General features: G+C 40.9%; 1 protein-coding gene across 1 annotated transcript in view; it reads right to left on the bottom strand.

The window, feature by feature from the left end:
- Positions 1-18,467, bottom strand: part of RBM47 (RNA binding motif protein 47) — a 276,361-nt gene that overhangs the window by 215,160 nt on the left and 42,734 nt on the right. The window contains exon 2 of the mRNA NM_001206034.1: positions 10,685-10,785. The gene's annotated coding sequence lies outside the window, so the exon portion shown is untranslated. The remainder of the gene's footprint in view (positions 1-10,684; positions 10,786-18,467) is intronic.

Raw genomic sequence — 18,467 nt, forward strand, 5'->3', positions numbered from 1 at the left:
CTTGTGTCCCTTCAAGGTTCATATGCTGGAGCCTTACTCCCTAGTGTGACAGTATTTGGAGATTGGACCTTTAAAGAATTAATTAAGGTTAAATGAGATTATAAGGGTGACCCCAATCTAATATGGCTACTGTTCTTATGAAAAGGGGAAGAGACACCAGGGCTATGCACACAGAGAGAATGCCATGTGGAGACACAGTGAGAAGGTGATGATCTGCCAGCCGGGGCAACCAATCCTGCTGGCACCTTGATCCTGGATTTCCATCTTCCAGAATTCCATTAAGCAACCCAGATTGTGTGATTTTGTTATGGCATCCCTAGCCAACTAATTCTGTGTGATTTTCAGGGGGGAAAAAAAATAAAACTATAGAATTTGAGTGAGTTTTTGAAGATCTTTCCCATGTAGAAGGATGTAACTCTTTGGAATGAGCTGACTCTTGCTGTCAACTAGACAAATAGAATAAAGCCATGAACTGCCTTCCCAAGGCTTGGTGTGCATCTCTTCCTTGGAGCCTTTTAATCTATTCTGGCCAGAGTTTGTTTCTGTTATTTGCAACCAAAAGAGCCTTAAGTAAAATGGGTCTTCAAGTCACGTCTGGAGATTGACTATGTTTCATATATAACCATTATTTTTAAAAATACCTATGGAAGTTGATTAACAAGCTAATCTCAGTCTCAGGTTGATAGTAACTGGTTTTTTTTTTTTTTTTGCAGTTATGGAGTTTTCTCACTCAATAAAAAAGTCCAAATAAAATAGCAATGTGGTGATGCTAATAAGGAAATTCTGATAAAGAAGCAGGTTGGAAACCACTGATCTAGAGTTTTCTGGCTTCTTTTGTGAGGTAATGGCAATGAAACCTAAAAGGTTGATGGGCTTGCATTTAGGGCAGGAAGTCATGATACCCACCCAAAGACTAGTGATCTAACCAGACCAACTGCCTGGCTCAGTGGAAGTTCTGGATGAAGACGCCTAGAAGCACACGTGTACCACTTGACAGCCTCAATCTGACCCTGTCCTTCAGAAAGAGCTCTGAGGAAGCATTCAGGTAAGTCATTGTGGGGTTAGGCAATGTACTTGAAAGGGTCTGTGCTCCAGCTGAACACGTTTTATGAGGCACTGTGTATTCTGGAAGCTTGCTCCTAGTATACTCTTCCTTTTGAACATAGATACTGTGTGTGGTGGGTAGAGGCAGCTGGTACTTTGAAAGCAGATAGACTTCACCTTCCTGTGGAAAAGGACCACTGGGACATTGGCTATGTCCCTTTCACCCTTAATAAAGATAGATACGTTGAAGAAAGGGCAGAAATCCTTGCAGAGTAAAACTTGAGACACTAGTGGTTAGATAGAAAGATATTGACTTTATTGTTGCTCTGGAGACTATAGTTTAAATGATTATAAGTATTGTGAATCATGGCCGATCTATTTGAAAGATCTACCATAAACTCTTTGCAAAAAGGAGTCTAATGAGGGGGCCCTCAGTGGTCCTCATGCAACATGTGGTGCATCTAACCAACATATTTATTTAATCAATATAAAGATTACATCTCCTGCTTTAAGATTACTTGAAATTTTAAGATAAATTATGCACAGTCATTAAAATTATATAAAATCAATAATAATTTTGGAGTATGGTAGTATCAACTACATGCCATCACCCCTTCCCCCACCTTACTCCTACACTGCACTCTTGTTGACCCACATAAGTCAGAGAAGTAAACACCCTCTGAATTTAGGGGCATTACAAACAATCATCATGCATAGCTGTTAATCCTCAATCTCACCAATTTGCTGACTTCTTACAATGGCATGCTCTTAAGGCTTCTCAAGTGTATTTTGAAAATAGACTTCCTTAATCTCTGGTCTTCTTGCAAAAAAATTTTCAACTTGGCCTAATTTTCTGTCACAGTAAATTCCTGAATCCCAAGCTAATCCAGTGGCTCCAGCTTTGGTGTTTCAGACATTCTTTTCACTTGGAGAAATATATGTCTTGATCAGAGTAATATTTGAGTTGCCTTCCAAGCTACCACAGAGCCAACAGATGCCCCACACAGGGAGTAGACATGTTCCTATCCTTGGAACTCTGATTTAATACCAGCAAATAATTTCACAGAACCCATCACTTCTACTTTTATTTATTGATTTTAACGGAAATAACAAAAACGATCAGATTCCCTACTGAACTATATCTGAAGCAAGTTTAGGAAATGGAAGTCCAAAACCTACAGTATCACAATCTGGATTGATCAATGTTGGGAACTCCTGGCTACTTAGATTTAATTTTGCTTTGTGATCTGACGTGACCTCTCTCTAAACACATTTCCTTAGTAACAATAAACAATTCATATGTTCAAAGTGTTTCAGAGCCAATCCAAGAAAGAACTGATTTCATAACTATGTTCCTTTCATTGTTCCTTGTATCTAGGCAGTTAGTTTCTTTATACAAATAAAAATAGATATTTCCATTCAGTGACCATTAAATGTTTAATTTGCCAGTTCCTCTGTACTGTGTGACTGGTCATATTCTGTTAAAGATGTTATACACTTGAAAGAAGTGGCTACTTGGATACAAGGTGCCACACATGAAAAATAGCCTATACTCCAGTCTTGTTTTCAATCAAGAACGTGTTTTCTTGCAGACACAATATGCTAAATGCTGGATGGGTCCCCTTGATAATTCCACAGATTATCGGAACCTAAAATGTCAGTGCAGTCACATGACACAACACGTTTCTCCACCAATGCTGACATGGCTGTGCCATTGCTCCACCTCTTTCTTTTCATGGAACTTACTTTTGAAATCACTGACTACGGCTGAAGTAATTTTTGTCTTTGGCAGGTCAAAACACCTCTGTCCTTGGTGTATGAGAAGAGATGAGTATTTTTGGAGGTGTCCTTTTCTCGCCCCAGAACTGTGTTTCTGCTCTTCTCTTTCCTCCTCTCTCCTAAGCGCAGTTACCCCAGCTTCCAAATCTAAAGACAAGCCCATGTGGGTGGCACCACGATTTTTTCTCAGAAGTGTTAAAGTTCTTTTAACATGCCTTTTCTTAACTGGGAGCTATACTTATCTCATCATTAACCATGTTTTCTTTTCTCTGAAGATCTAACCTGCAGAGGCAATTTCCTACATGAATACCTTCTCCAAGTCACCCTGTGTCCCTGTACTGTACCACATGCTGGCTGATTTTGTTGCTGTTGTTCAGTTGCTCAGTCGTGTCTGACTCTTTTCAACCCCATAGACTACAGCACACCAGGCTTTCCTGTCCTTCACTAGCTCCCAGACTTTGCTCAAACTCATGTCAATTGAGTCAGTGATGCCAACCAACCATCGCATCCTCTGTTGCCCCCTTCTCCTCCTGCCTTCAATCTTTCCCAGCATCAGGGTCTGTTGCCATTTAAGTCCGCTGCTTAATTTGTTGAGATTGCTCCTTGTCCAGGAGTCCCCACCCTCTCAGTGCTCACCCAGCCCCCTCTCCTGGCCATCCTTGCTCCTCCCCTTCTCCTGGGCATCCTTGTTCCTCTGCAGAGTTTGCTGTGCTATGCTAAGTCACTTCAGTTGTGTCCGACTCTGTGTTACCTATCATAATTTCTTTTTTTTTTTAATGATTTTATTTTTTGGCTGTACCATGCAGTATGTGGGATCTTAGTTTCCCGACCAGGTATTAAACCTGTGTCCCGTGCATTAGAAGCTCGAAATCTTAACCACTGAGTCACCAGGGAAGTCCCACACATAGGTTGATTTATACTCAGGTTTCAAGATTCCTTTTCTTACTGATTATCGCATGCCGTCCTCACCTCAACTTCTGCTCCATCTGATCTTCATAAATCTTTGAGATATATTTCTTAGGTTTTTTAGAGTTCTCTTATTTAAGAATTTTGCTATTGGTCTCCCTCAGTCTTGCAAAACCAAGATAGTTTGATAGTAATGGGCAATATGGAAAGTGAAACTGTTAGTCACTCATTGTGCCCAGCTCTTTGTGACCCCATGGACTGCAGCTCACCAGGCTCTCCTGTCCATGGGATTTTCCAGACAAGGATACTGGAGTGATTTGCCATTTCCTTCTCCAGGGCATCTTCCCAACCCAGGGATCAAATCCGGGTCTCCTGCACTGCTGGCAGATTCTTTACCGACTGAGCTGCCAGGGAAGCAATATAAGCATTCTGGAGCTTATTATGGTCCATAGAAATCAAATCATGGACTCAATGAACATAAAGTTTTGTTGGAAAAATCTCAGATAATTCCCTTTATAATAGTTATGAATTTTATGGTGAAAGTGGAGGTTAAAAGTTCTGGAAACTCAGGGTTTCCCTGGTGGCTCAGTGGTAAAGTAGTTGCCTGCCAATGCAGGTCACATGGGTTCAATTCCTAGGCCGAGAAGATCTCATATGCCTCAGAGCAACTAAGCCCGTGCGCCACAACTCCTGAGCCTGGGCTCTAGGGCTCAGGAGCCACAACTCCTGAGCCCACATGCTGCAGCGACTGAAGCTGGAGCTCCTAGAGCCTGTGTTCCACAAGAGAAGCCACCATAGTGAGACACCTGAGCACTGCAATTTGAGAGTAGACTCCACTAGATTCAACTAGAGAAAAAAACCTGAGCAGCAGTGAAGACTCAGCACAGCCATAAGTTAATAAATTATTTTTTAAAAGTTCTGAAACCTTGACAGAAAAAGGCTACCATTCTTAACAAGAGAGACAAGAAAGAACTCTCAAGGAAGTTGCAGATTAAAGCAAAGTAAATATCTGCTATTGAAAGCATAGCAATCCTACCAGAAAAGTGACTGCAGATGTTCAAGGCTATTAAAACCACAATTTGAAAAGAAAAGGCACCCATAGAATACTAATTAGACACATATTCCTGACATGCTTTATCTATTGATGGTTTGTTTTTTCACTATGTCAAAAATATTATCATATAAAGTATCTCAGGTAGCCAAAAATGTCAAAAAATAAGCATTATATGTAACAGTTACCACCTCTACCTATTACATTACCCTGCCACTTATGTGACCAGCATGGTATTGAATTTGGAGATGAGTACTGGACTCTTCAGAATAAAAAAATACGTAATTACAAATTACCTTAGTTTGCTTTGCTCTTATTTTGAAAATATTTTCTATTTTTAGGTTTTGTCATGTCTAAGAAGAAAAGTTGGAAATTTTGCCCACAGTGGTGTGCCCTAATTAATGACTTGTATTAGAAACAGTATTTCAATAAATATTCATTTATTCACTCTTTCAATTTAGGGCTTCCCTTGTGGGTCAGTGGTAAAGAACTCGCCTGCCAATGTGGGAGATGTGGGTTCAATCCCTGGGTCAGGAGATCCCCTGGAGAAGGAAATGGCTACCCCATCCAGTCTTGCCTGGGAAATCTCATGGACAGAGAAGAAGCCTGGCGGGCTACAGTCCATGGAGTCAGAGTCAGACACAGCTGAGCAACTAACACACAAGCACATATTTGGCTCATGGAAGGTGTAGTACTAGGCACTGGGGGTACAGAAATGATCTTTGCCATTGAGGGCCACAGTATAATGAAAATAGACAAGCAAACAATTAGGGCATAATAGAGGACTATAGCTAACTCCTACCAAGTGTATCAGAGTAAATACATAGAGGAGGTGATCCTTGAGCTGTCTTGAAGAATGATAAGCGGTTTGCCTTGAGGGCAAGTTCCCTTGGAATGAAGGAAGAGCATTCCAGGCAGAAGGAACAGCATTTGCAATGATATGAATATATGAAGAGCGTAACAAGAACTGGCTGCCCGATATGGCTGATCCCAGGAGAATTGAGGGGCGCGTGCGAAATGAGACTGGAGAGGCAGGCAGAGTGCAGGCCATGGAAGGTCTTGATCCCTACAAGGGAATTTAAGGTTTATCGAAGTCAGGAGAAAACTGAAGATTTCAATTTCATCTGAAGGAAGTAAACGATTAGTTTAGTGTTTTAGGAAGATGTCTCTGGAGACAATGGAGTGGATGGAGAAAATTGGACAGGGTCAGACATCAGTGGTTAGGAGGTTAGTACAAGAGTTTAAGCAAGAATGGTAATTACGAACATACACTGAGTGCTAATCATGTGCCAAGGCTTTGACAAAAATTATCTCATTTAATCCTCACAATCATTCTTTAAGCTACTATACTAGTCAGGACAGGTTAGGTTATGCTGTGACAAGAAATAACCTCAAAATCTCATTGGCATAAAACAACCAAAATAATTCTTTGCTCCTACCATATGTCACGTGCAGGTTGGCCAGGGAGCAATTCTTCTTATAGTCACATAGAATCCTGGAATAATGGAGACTTCATCTCAATATATACCTCACAGGAGGGAGGCGGGGGGTGGGTGTCACCATCCCAGTAGTAGGCTAGGAGTGTGGTTCATTGCCTATAGACTCTCAAAGCTTCTGCCCCAGTTTCACATGGCCACAACCAACTCCAGGAAGGCAGGGAAGTACAACCCTACCATGAGCCCAAAAGGAGAACCAGAAATACTTAGACACGAGCACTAATTACTACCACATCCTGTTCAGAGCATAGAATAAAACTACTTTCTGACCTGCTTCTGAAGTTGGATGTGGCTGGCTGTGTGACCCAGTTCAGTCAAAGAAATAGAGGAAACTTTGAGAACTAGGAGACTTTAAGAACTAAGAACTAGAACAAAATTTGTTTGGCTCTTGCTTTCTCTCTGCCATGGCCTGGCAATATTCCACATAGTGGCTTCTCCTTCAGCCCCGGTTCCAGAGTGAGAACTGACAGCAGAGCTCCCATTGACTTCCAGCAGGCATGTGGAGTTAGTCACAGTTGTAAGTCATTGAGATTTGAAGAATATTTGTAGTTGGAGCATAACCCAGTTCACCTGGATTGTTATGGAGGAGACAGAAAATTTCTGTGCGATCTTAAAATCACAGATAGGTTTATGATGATAGTGATGATGATGATAATGAATTTCCATTTTATAGATCTGAAAACTGAGACTCAGAAAAGTCTAAGAATATTCCCAAAGTTACACCTAATAAGGCAAAATTCAAACTCAGGCAATCTGACTTCTGAAGATTAGGTAGGAAGAGCCTGACCTAAAGCAATGGAAATTGGGATGAACAGGTGGGACTAGTTTAGTGACATTTTAAAAGCAGGATCAAAAGATCTGCTGGGCAATTATGTAAGGATAGAGGACAAACAGGTATCTAGAATGATTCCCAGTTTTCTAACTTGGAAAGTCAAATAAACAGTGACCAGGAATTCAAATAGAGATTTGAGAATGATGAGCAAATCGAAGGGTGGGGAAGGTAATGAACTTGGTGAAGGACTCTTTCAGCACTTTGAAACTGTCATTCATTGTCTTCTGTTTTCTCAGTTTCTGACAAGAAGCTGGCCCTCTCCATGTGCTTGTTGTTCTATATATAACGCATTATTCTTCTCTGGCAGCTTTCAAATTTTTATTTTTGTGTTTTTTGGCAATCTGACAATGATGTATCTAGGTATAGTTTTTCTTTCTAATTATATTGCCTAGAGTTTGCTGAGCTATGGGGGTTTAAGTTGACTGTTTCAACAACTTTGGGAAAATTTTTCTTTCGATTATATTTCTGTCCCAATTTCACTGTCTCTTTTTGAGACACCAATTATACATATGTCTGATATTGTCCCAAAGGTCTCAGAGGAGCTACTCATTTTTCTCCAAATTTTTTTCTGTTCTTCAAATCAGATAATTTCTATTGGGTAATCTTGAGGTTTACTGACTCATCTTCCACCTGCTGTTAAGCCGCTAATGAACATCACTGACTCGATGGACGTGGGTTTGAATGGACTCTGGGAGTTGGTGATGGACAGGGAGGCCTGGTGTGCCACAGTCCATGGGGTCACAGAGTCAGACATGACTGAGCGACTGAACTGAACTGTGTACTTATTTCACTTTAAAAAAGTTCTAGAGCTTACACTGCTTCTTTTTCATAGTTTTCATCATCAAGATTCCCTGTCTGTTTCCTACTTATTTACTCATCCAGATCTTTTTTTTCTTTATTTTGAACATTTTTGCCTTTAATTCTTTGAATATTTTTATAATAGCTATCTTAATGTCTGTCTACTAAGTAAAATATCTGAGTAATCTTAAGGTCAATTTCTATTTTCTATGTTTTCCTGTGTCTGTGCAGTAATTTTTTATTGTCATACTCAAGGCTACAGATGATGCACTGTAGAAATTGTGGATTCTGTAGTCTTATTTTTCTCTGAAAAGTTTTGATTTTTGTTCTAGTAGGTAGTTCAATTATTGTTTGACCACTTTGAATTTGTGTAGGCATTTGTTTAGTTTTTGATTTGGGAGTTTTTTTTTCTTTTGTTTTTTAGGGTAGATCTTTGGGAAGTCCAATCTGTCTTCCCAAGCCCTCTGACAGTGTGCTCAGCCTTCGCCGTTTCCCCTGTGATCTCGCCAAGCTTGTTGCGGCTGCTGCTAAGTCACTTCAGCAGTGTGCGACCCCATAGACGGCAGCCCACCAGGCTCCCCCGTCCCTGGGACTCTCCAGGCAAGAACACTGGAGTCGGTTGCCATTTCCTTCTCCAATGCATGAAAGTGAAAAGTGAAAGTGAAGTCGCTCAGTCGTGTCAGACTCTTAGCGACCCCATGGACTGCAGCCCACCAGGCTCCTCCATCCATGGGATTTTCCAGGCGAGAGTTCTGGAGTGGGGTGCCATTGCCTTCTCCAAGCTTGTTGTTAGGGCAGTTCTAGTCATAGGCCTTCCTTTAGGGCAGTTGTTCTCAAACTTTAGCATGTATCAGAATCATCTGAAGTGTTTGTTAAAAACAGATTTCTAGGCTTTTTCCCTTGAGTCTGATTGAGTAGATCTGAGGTGGGACTCTAGAATTAGTATTTCCAACTGTATGTCTATAACAAATTTCCAGGTGATGCTAATGCTTCAAGCCTATGAACTTGATGCTAATGCTTCAAGTTGGGAATGACCAACTGAGAAATACCGCTTTAGAACATGATCCTTATTTTCTTTTTTTTTTTCTCAGAGAACAGGCTCTAGGCCTTGTGGGCTTCAGTAGTTGTGGTTTTCAGGCTCTAGAGCACAGGTCCAACAGTTGTGGAGCATGGGCTTAAATGCTCCATGGCATGTGGGATCTTCCGAGATCAGGGATTGAACCTATGTCTCCTGCACTGCAAGCATATTCTTTACCACTGAACCACAAGGGGAGCTCCCATGATCCTTACTTTTAAAATGTGTTCCATCTGGCCTCGCAGCTGGATGCCTGAGGTGTTATTAATATAGTGTTAATGGGGCTCTCCACTCAGGCTGCACCCAAACTTCTATGACCTTATCACTGCTTGAATTCTAATAACCCTGCTCGGCTTTCAACCCCACAGAAGCTGGTATTTGGTAATCTTAGGATAGTCTCACCTTACAAATGTCAAACCAGCTTTTAGTTAGGCACCAACAGGGGATTCACATGGGATTTTTAGAGACTTCCCTCTGCAAAGCTCCCTTCTCTCAATGCCCCACCTCGCAAATTTTAACTGCTCAGTTGCCCCAAACTCCAATCTCTGCCTGCTCAGCTCAGCCAGTTCCTCAGTTCACTGTTTCTTAGTTGGGATATATTCCCCATATAAAAAGCCAGAGTGATTCTGGGCCTTACCTCTTCAGTTTCTCTTAGGGACCACAGACTTGTACTGTCTGAAACAGTTGACTCAAATATTTTGCTCAGTTTAGTGATTTTTTTTTTAAGTGGTGGGATGGCTCATCTGGTACTAGTTTCTACTTCATCATAGTCAAGGGTAGATATCCTAATTTTAGACCTTTTGAATTTAAGGAACTTTGGACTATCCAGATATTCTACAATGGAAAGGTAGCCTAGAGACAAAGGTTTACAAAACATCAGTGTATAGATAGTAATTGAGACTGCGAACATAAATCATATAGGAGGTAACACAAAATGAGAAGAGTAGAGGATCTGAGGTAGAACCTTGGGGAAACTGCTGATTTTCATGGATGGGTGAAAGGAAAGGGTTGACAAAAGAGGTACAGAAGGCATAGTCTAACAGGCAGAAGAAGAGCCACTGTCCCGAAAATCAGTGGAAAAGAGTTTAAAAATATTTTGAATTCTTACTATGTCTCCCCATTGTGCTAAGAAAAAAAATTTTCTTTTTAATATTTCAAGCAACCCAATAATTTAGCACTATTATCAAATCCGTTTTATAGATGAAGATGAAACTCACCAGCCAGGTAACTTGCAGCAGGTCATGCAGTTGGTAAGTGGCAGAGCCAGGATTCTAATCCAGGCATTCTGGCTCCAATACTTGCAAAAAACCACAATGTCCTGCCTCACTCCAAAACAGGAGAGGGTTACAAATGTGACAAGGCCCTCTAGGAAGCTGAGGATTGAAAAGTGTCAATTGGATTAGGAGTGAGGGCCACTGTTGAGCTTGACAGTAGGTGCTAATTAACTGCTCACATTATCACTTCCTGAGTTTAGCTCTTTGTGTGAACCAGCAGGCTGCCATGCACATGGCGTCTCTCAGGCCCTGCCTGTATTGTCCTCCTCCTCAGCTTTCTGCTCAGAAAAAAGAGACTCACTCCCTGTGTGCAGACAAGACCCAGCGCTCCAGTTTCTAAGGGGTGAAGAGAAGTTGTGAAGTGCCCATTAATACACAACACATGTGCCGAATACAGGTTTATGCACCTTTGAACATATCATCAATTACCTGTGTTCAGATTAGCCTCAGCAAATCTTTAAGCGCTCACAGCTGTCTTCAGGTGTTCAGGGGATTATTATGAGATGTTGATCAGCTGTTCTCCATGTCTCCTGTGGGCAGAACAAAAGGGAAGAGGCTTAAATGTCAGCAGGGGATTTAGATGTAAGTGAGAACTCTGAGGCAGGGAGGTCCTGTGTAAGTAAGTTTCTAGACTTCTGCCTTAGTACGCCCTAAATATTCCCTTTCCCACCATATCACCCTTATTTGTTTCATAACAAAAAAGGACAACAATAACAACAATAGCAAATGCTCATATAGTTCTTCCTTTGTACCAGGCACTGTTATTGTTTTCTACTCAGATTCATTCCTTCAGTACTCAGAACAGCACAATGCGATAAATACTATTGCCATCTCCAGTTTACAGATAAAAAACAAACAAAAAAACCTGAGACCCAGAGATGGTGAGTAACTTGCCAAAGGTCACACAACCAACAAATGGCAGAGCCAACATTTGAAGCCTCCTGCAAAAGCCTGCCCTCTTACCTACCACCCTACCCTGCTCATCTGTAGAAACTGCACTAGAACAGAATTCAAGATAAGCAGAGCAGGGAAGAGATGCTACCAAAGTGGCGTGGAGGTTGTGGTACATTGTTAGAAAATGCCCTCCGTGAACCATGCCTCCCCAAATTCATGCCCTGTGCAGTCCCCTTCCACACTAAATCTGTGCCAGCATAATGGCTTGCTTGGCCAACAGCATAGGATGGAAGCAACTTTCCGGGACTTCAAGCCCAAGAGAGATCTGACATGTGCCCACTAAGTCACTTCAATTGTGTCCGACTCTTTGCCACCCCATGGACTGTAGCCTGGCAGGCTCCTCTGTCCATGGGATTCTCCAGGCAAGAGTACTGGAGTGGGTTGCCATGCCCTCCTTCAGGGGGACCTTTCTGACAAGGATCAAACCTGCATCTCTTAGGTTTCCTGCCTTGGTAGGTAGGTTCTTTACCACGAGTGCCACCTGGGAAGCCCTGAGAGATCCGGAGCTTCTGCTTTTTCTCTCAGAATCCAACTGCCTTGTAAAGAAGTCCAGGCTATCCAGCTGTAGAGAGAGGCCGCAGGTAATGAGAAGCTTTGGAGGTTGAGAGCCACATGGAAAACAGAGGCACCTCATCTAAGGGCCAGCCTCATAGTGGTCAGTGCAGCTATCTGAACTGTCCACTGAGACATCACAAAGGGCAAAGGTGACCCACACCTGCTGAGCATTGCCCCTAATCCTGACTCTAAAAGGGTGGTGGTTTTAAGTCATTAAGTGTTTCTTTTCTATTATGAAACATGCCTAACAAAATTCACCATTTTAACCATTTTCTAAGTGTATAGAGCTCTGTGGCATTCACACTGTGCATCCATCACCATGGTACCTCTCCAGAACTTTTTTTATCATCTCAAACTGAAACTCTATTCCCGTTAAACACTAACTCCTCACTCTTCCTTCTTTCCAGCCCCTGGTAACCACTGTTTTACTTTCTTTCTCTATGAATTTAAATCATTATGCTTTAAGGCAGTTTGTTAGGCAGCAACTTATAACTTTATATAGACACTGATAGATTTAGTAATCTGCTTTTAGAATATATTAATGTATTGAGAGTTTATTAAATGCCAGAGAACTGCAGAAGCATTAGGAACCCTCTCAGAGCTTCAGTTCTCTTTGTCATTGTGCATTTAATGTGTCATGCCCTACAGTGTTATAGGTAAAATTATAATTATATGTAACATTTACTTTAAAGTTGAGAAGGCAGTTTCTCATTTAACATTTTTTTTTTTTTTTGCCTCTCATAACAGCTTTGTGAGGTGGAATGAGAGTTTTCATTTTATAGATCAGGGGACTGACGATCAAAGAGTTTAAATGACTTGCTCAAGGTCACAGCATAGAGTAGAATAGGTTGGTCTGCAACCATTTATTGATTTACTCCTATTTGGTAAGGGAGATGGAGAGGAGACCCAAAAGACAGTTCAGCAGCTTGAAAGAGGAGCTACAAGCCCAGTCCTCAAAGAGCATCTGCTCTCCTAGGACACACCCATGCCCACAGGAAAGCCCTTTGATCATGCTGAGTACCAACCAAAATGGCTCCCAGTGAAATGTTTTATAGGGTATGGCTGGATCCACATTAAGAAATAAATATGCTTGGTTGTATTTGGGACAGGAATAGCATGATGAGGAAAGCCAGACACATTCCCACTGAGTAAAGCCTCAGGCTGATATTCCTTTCATTAAAGGGACATATAATCAATTCAGTAGGTCACAAACTACGTGTGCGTGTGTGTGTGTTTATGTGTGTATAAAATAGAGCTAAATTCATTGAAATAATAAAGGTGAGTGTTTTTCTATGGGATTTATTTCAGTTACATTGTATACATATACTTGCATCTTCATAGTCAGGTTACCTGGGATTTGGATTTTCTTAGTATGGCTTTGGATTTCTTAGTATGGCTAAACGACTTGAAAACCATTGTGCTACGCCACCTCTCTCCTGGCCACAGCCTTCCTCAAAGTACAGAGATATTCTGCAGCCTTAGGGGAGTGTGGCCTATCTACACATACTGGCCTTGTACAAAGAGTAGAAAACACAGATGTTATTTTAGCACAAGGACAGCACTCCAAAGGCCTGTATGGAGTAGCTGAAAACGTGGCATCTAAAATGTTGCCCATGTTCCCAAGGTGGTTTAATGACCCAGAGACACGGCGACACAATGCTGAAAGTGCTATTAGACATCGGGAGTCTGAGGTCCCAGCACAGTTCCTTATCAGACACCTAGAATTCCTTGAAACTTTCTGGGCTTTCCTTCTTCATCTGTTGGATAGAGGAATCAGACTAAATTATCTTTAAGGGAAGTCTCCCACCAAGAGAAGGAATGCTGATAAGATTTATGTCACGGCCTCCTCTTTTCCCCAAGGAGAAGTAATGGGATAAGGATAAGACAGTCTCTCTTCTTTAGAAATGTGTCCAGCTTTAGGTTTGTTTATATTTTATATTTTTGAGGTCAAGACAAACAAACATCATCTTTGAAAGACAGCTAATGTCCATTTCTGGTTTGAGGCAAGGGGACTTACTCTGAGTACCCCACCCAGGTCCATATGTCTATAATCAGGAAAACTTACATAGTTTTATTCTCATGAATTAAATAGTAAACTATAATCATCTAGGTTCAAAGTATGATGGTGAAGTCATGGCACCTCAATCACATATAAAATTCGTCCCTATAATTAAGCCATGTATATAAGAAGGTAGTTGGAATTCATGGAGTTAAAGCATGGCATCACGGTGATTCTCTACCCTGAGCCAAGGAAACATGAACTCCTTGATGGCAGGACTTCAATCCTGGAGTCTAGGCAGAGGCTAGGAAAGAAAGAGAAGGAATGTGGCAGAAGAGAAGGAGCTTGGATATTGCCAGCAGCCTTATTTTTTTTTAAAGAGTTGTAGAATATAATATATATTTTAGAAAACTTATGAATTTTTGCCCTACTAAAATTTTTGTGACATTTTGATTCCACTTATTTGACTTAGTATGAATAGAATGCTAGATTTCTAATTTAAAAAAAATAGGTATGCAACAAGCAACAAAGGTTTACTGTATAGTACAGGGAACTGAAGTCAATATTTTATAATAACTTATAATGGAAAATAATTTCAAAAATAATATGTATATGTATAACTGAATCACAAAAAGAAAAGAATTCTACTTTTTGAAATTTAGTAATGTTTACCTTTTTGCTAGTTTTTTAAAACATCCTATGGAAATCTAATAACAACATTATGAGATACAAAATTTTAAATATATTTGTGTAGGATATGAGAAGGGCATGGCAACCCACTCCAGTATTCTTGCCTGGAGAATCCCACGGACAGAGATTGGAGGGATATGGTCCACTGGGTTGCAAAGAGTTGGACATGACTGAGCATGTATAGGATATAAGATTAATATGTGTAAATCTATTATGTTTAAATTATTAATGAACTCATTTAAGATGCTCCTATTCTTATTTTTTCTGCACTTGATAAAATGTTCTCAGAAATATGTTAATCTGTCTCACTATGGTTATATATTTTTTTCCTTTCCTTTATATTTCTTTTGATTTTTGCTTTATGTATCTTTGTTTCTTTGTTGTTAGGTGTCTTTTTGGTGAATTGTACCTTTTATTATTAAAAAATATTCATCTTTGTTTCATTTAAAAATAAATAATTTTTTTAAAAAAGAGTTGTAGCACCTCAGCAATAATGGCTCTGCTTCTGACAATGTCAGCAGGGAGACAGGTGCAGAGAGCTCTAAAGAGCTCTTTCAGCCATAGATGAGGCCCAAGAAATGTCCCAGAAGCCTGTGCTTCTTGCTACGCTGGGCTGAATCTGGAGCACTTCCCGGAATACTCAAATGGGTCCAGGAGTGACATGGGAACTTGGCAGATTTGTTTGAAACTTAAGAGCAGAAATTGGTTTTCATCAAACAGAAAACATCCTCATCTACTTGATTTTCAGACAAAGTAATGCTGTTTGGGGCTGATAAAAGTAAATTCATTTTCATTGGGAAATTCCATATATTTATTCAATTTAGGGAGAATGTAGGGGAATGGTTTGAACTGCTTCATTTATATTTTCTCATGGTATAGAGAAATGTGTGTGATTTGATGACTAATTTTTTATCATGATAATTTTTTTAGACATTTTCAAACAAGATGACTTTTAATTGACTTGAATACTGCCTAACTCTCTGGATATGATAAAAATCATTGAAAGGCACTAATTGAAGGGGAAAGCAAGAGAAGATTTATTAAAGGGCAATAAATTATATTAGTATTATTAGACCAGTGATCCCTTCCCTCCCCCTAAACTAACCCCAAGCCCAGTTTATCTAAGTAAACCAAAGGAAATTTAATCATAGCCTTTACTATATATTTAGTACATTCTGGCTGATATTTTAAACCCTGTTAGAAATCTGGTTGGCTTCCAGGCACATGCAATACTAGAATGAAGAAATGGTATAGATAAGTATCTCATTTTTTCTTTCTCTCTGAAACACTGACAGTGATTCTTTGTAAAATGTCTCAGGACATGAAGGAAGTTACCGACATAGATTTTTGTAGAAATCTGTCAAGAGCTGATTATTGCAATTTATATAATATGGATATATCATTTCACAAGCTTCATGTATTGCATGATTAAGACATGCATGGAAGACAAAGGGATCAGTAGGCTTGTAAACATATGGAAAACCTGGAATCAAGGGGAAGGTTTGAAGAGTGGGGTTTTCAGCTCAACAGGGGACAGAATGACCTCAAGTAACACAGGCTGAACCACCAGATACACACCAATCCCCTCCCAACCAGAGCAAACATTACCCAGCAAAATGGGAAACCTATAGTGCATCTCATTGCTCAGAAGCCTTGCAAATGTGCCAGCTTCAGGAGATGAGAGACACGTTCAAGTTCCACAGACGCTTGAAACTCACAGATAAACTCAAGCCCTTCTCTCGGCAGTTTAGTTTTACTCTTCTTGTCACCACGGCACAGCTGTGACCAAGGTCTACACTGCAGGCAGGAGTCTGCCCTGTTCCCCATCCTGCAGAGAAATTACTGAGTCAGGAAATGCCTGTGGATAGATGCTGGGGCCATGACTCGGTCCCTTATGGGGTGATGACCCTCAGGAAACTGAACATTGGGACCTCATGTTAGGTTTACACAGAACAGGAGGCTTGCCTCATTCTCAGAATCAACCACCCAAGGCAATTTTAGATTTTTCTCTTCGATATGTCTCAAGTCTTCTCTGGTGTGTGGTAAGAGACTATAGACCACTTAGTTCTACTTGCTATAGAGTTTTCATTTGTGATTCCACATGTGCCCACCTACTCTTTTTTCCCAGAAACAGTAGACCAGTCTGGCCACTTCTCTAGATTAACACAGTAACCTCACGCTGGCAAATGACAGGTAAATACTATGTTAAAGCCGCTTTCATGCTCTTAACAAAGATGATGACATTTTCTTTCATAACATTGTACTTTGCCTGTCAATCTTAATTAATCTATTGTGCTTAGGTTAAAATTATGTGGAGTATATTTTAAAAGCACTTCTGCATGCAGACTTATTTAAACTAAGCATACACACACACACACACACACACACACATACAGTCAAAGCAACTATTTTTAAAGAAGTAAATTCTTTCTGAGAGCCATAATTTCAACTAGTCATCATGACTCTGCGAAACCATATTTTTTTGGTTAAGAGAACTTAAATAACTAAAGGTAGTCCATTTGTCTATGCCATAAAGACACATGTACAATTTATTATCTCTCTACAGACAATAGGTAGTGTGCTGATGGTTCCATGGAAATGCAAAGCCCAAAATGCATCAAGACTCTTTCTGGGGAATCTTTCCGCTCATTACTGGATGAAGAATGATCATTCTCTTTACTGGGCAATTGAGCGAGGCTACCATTATATTTCTGTTCATGAGAATCTCTGTGTATGAAGAATATTGTACAGTTCACCTAATATACACCCAACTATAATCTCACGATCCCCACAACATCCCTGAGAGGTTGGGTAGAGTAGGTATAGTTATTCCTATTGACAGATGGGAACTGTAGCCAGGAGAGGTTTAGTTACAGGATCATAGACAAGTATTATAGCTCAGATGGTAAAGAATCTGTCTTCAAGGCAGGAGACCCTAGTTCGATCCTCGGGTTAGGAAGATTCCCCTGGAAAAGGGAATGGCAACCCACTCCACTATTCTCGCCTGGAGAATTCCATGGATAGAGGAGCCTGGAGGGCTACAGTCTGTGGGGTCACAAACAGTCGGACACAACTAAGCAACTATCATATATCACCCAAGGCTACAGCACAAACCAAGACACAAGTTGGGATTCAAACCCAGATCTTCTGAAGCTTCATCCACCTTGTTTTCTCTACTTTATGCTTCTATAAAATAAAAATTACTGGTGCTTTTGAGACAGACTAAAAATCCCATTTGTTTGGTTCCTCCTGTAAAATCTAAAGACAATAAAGAGCTCACCAGGTAAGTTCAACACACGTGGAATGTCTGTGCCACAACCAACGTGGAGTCTCTCCTCCACAGGACTGGTGTCTAGGTATCGTACCGCCAGGAAGGGTTCTATGTGGTGTATGGGAAACAAGTTTATAGTCTAGCAGCAGCTGCCCTGTGTATGTCCTTGGAGGGATCCAAAGCTCTGCAATTGGGCCACGCCATCAAATGTCCCCTCCAGTTTCAGCCATTCTGAACTGCTCCCTCATCCTCTGGTAAAGTGCAGGAATCAGGGAGATGGTAGTTGGCACTGGCAAGAGTTGGTACTGGGTGAAGGGTTGGCACAGTTCCTCGTAGATAACTGAGCTGGGGAAAGAAGTAGAAGATGGGAGAGATTGGCCACAATTTTTAGACCTTCCCCCAAAGGGTAGGGGGTGGTGGCAGGAAGCTTCCCCACAAAGGAGCAGAATGTGATGTGTTGGTCATGGCTCTCTAAGCTATGGTCAGTGAGCTGGGGAAGAATTGGAGAGTTCATCAAGTCCATCCCTCATTCATTCAACAAATAATTATTGAACACCTACAGTGCTGGGGCTTTCCCGATAGCTCAAGTGGTAAAGAATCCGCCTGCAATGCAGAAGTCACAGGAAACGTGAGTTCAAACCTGGGTCAGGAAGAGATCCCTTGGAGGAGGAAATGGCAACCCACTCTAGTATTCTTGCTTGGAGAATCCCAGGGACAGAGAAGCTTGGTGGGCTACAGTCCAT

Source organism: Bos taurus, chromosome 6 (assembly GCF_002263795.3).
Source record: "Bos taurus isolate L1 Dominette 01449 registration number 42190680 breed Hereford chromosome 6, ARS-UCD2.0, whole genome shotgun sequence".
Taxonomy (NCBI): Eukaryota; Metazoa; Chordata; class Mammalia; order Artiodactyla; family Bovidae; genus Bos; species Bos taurus.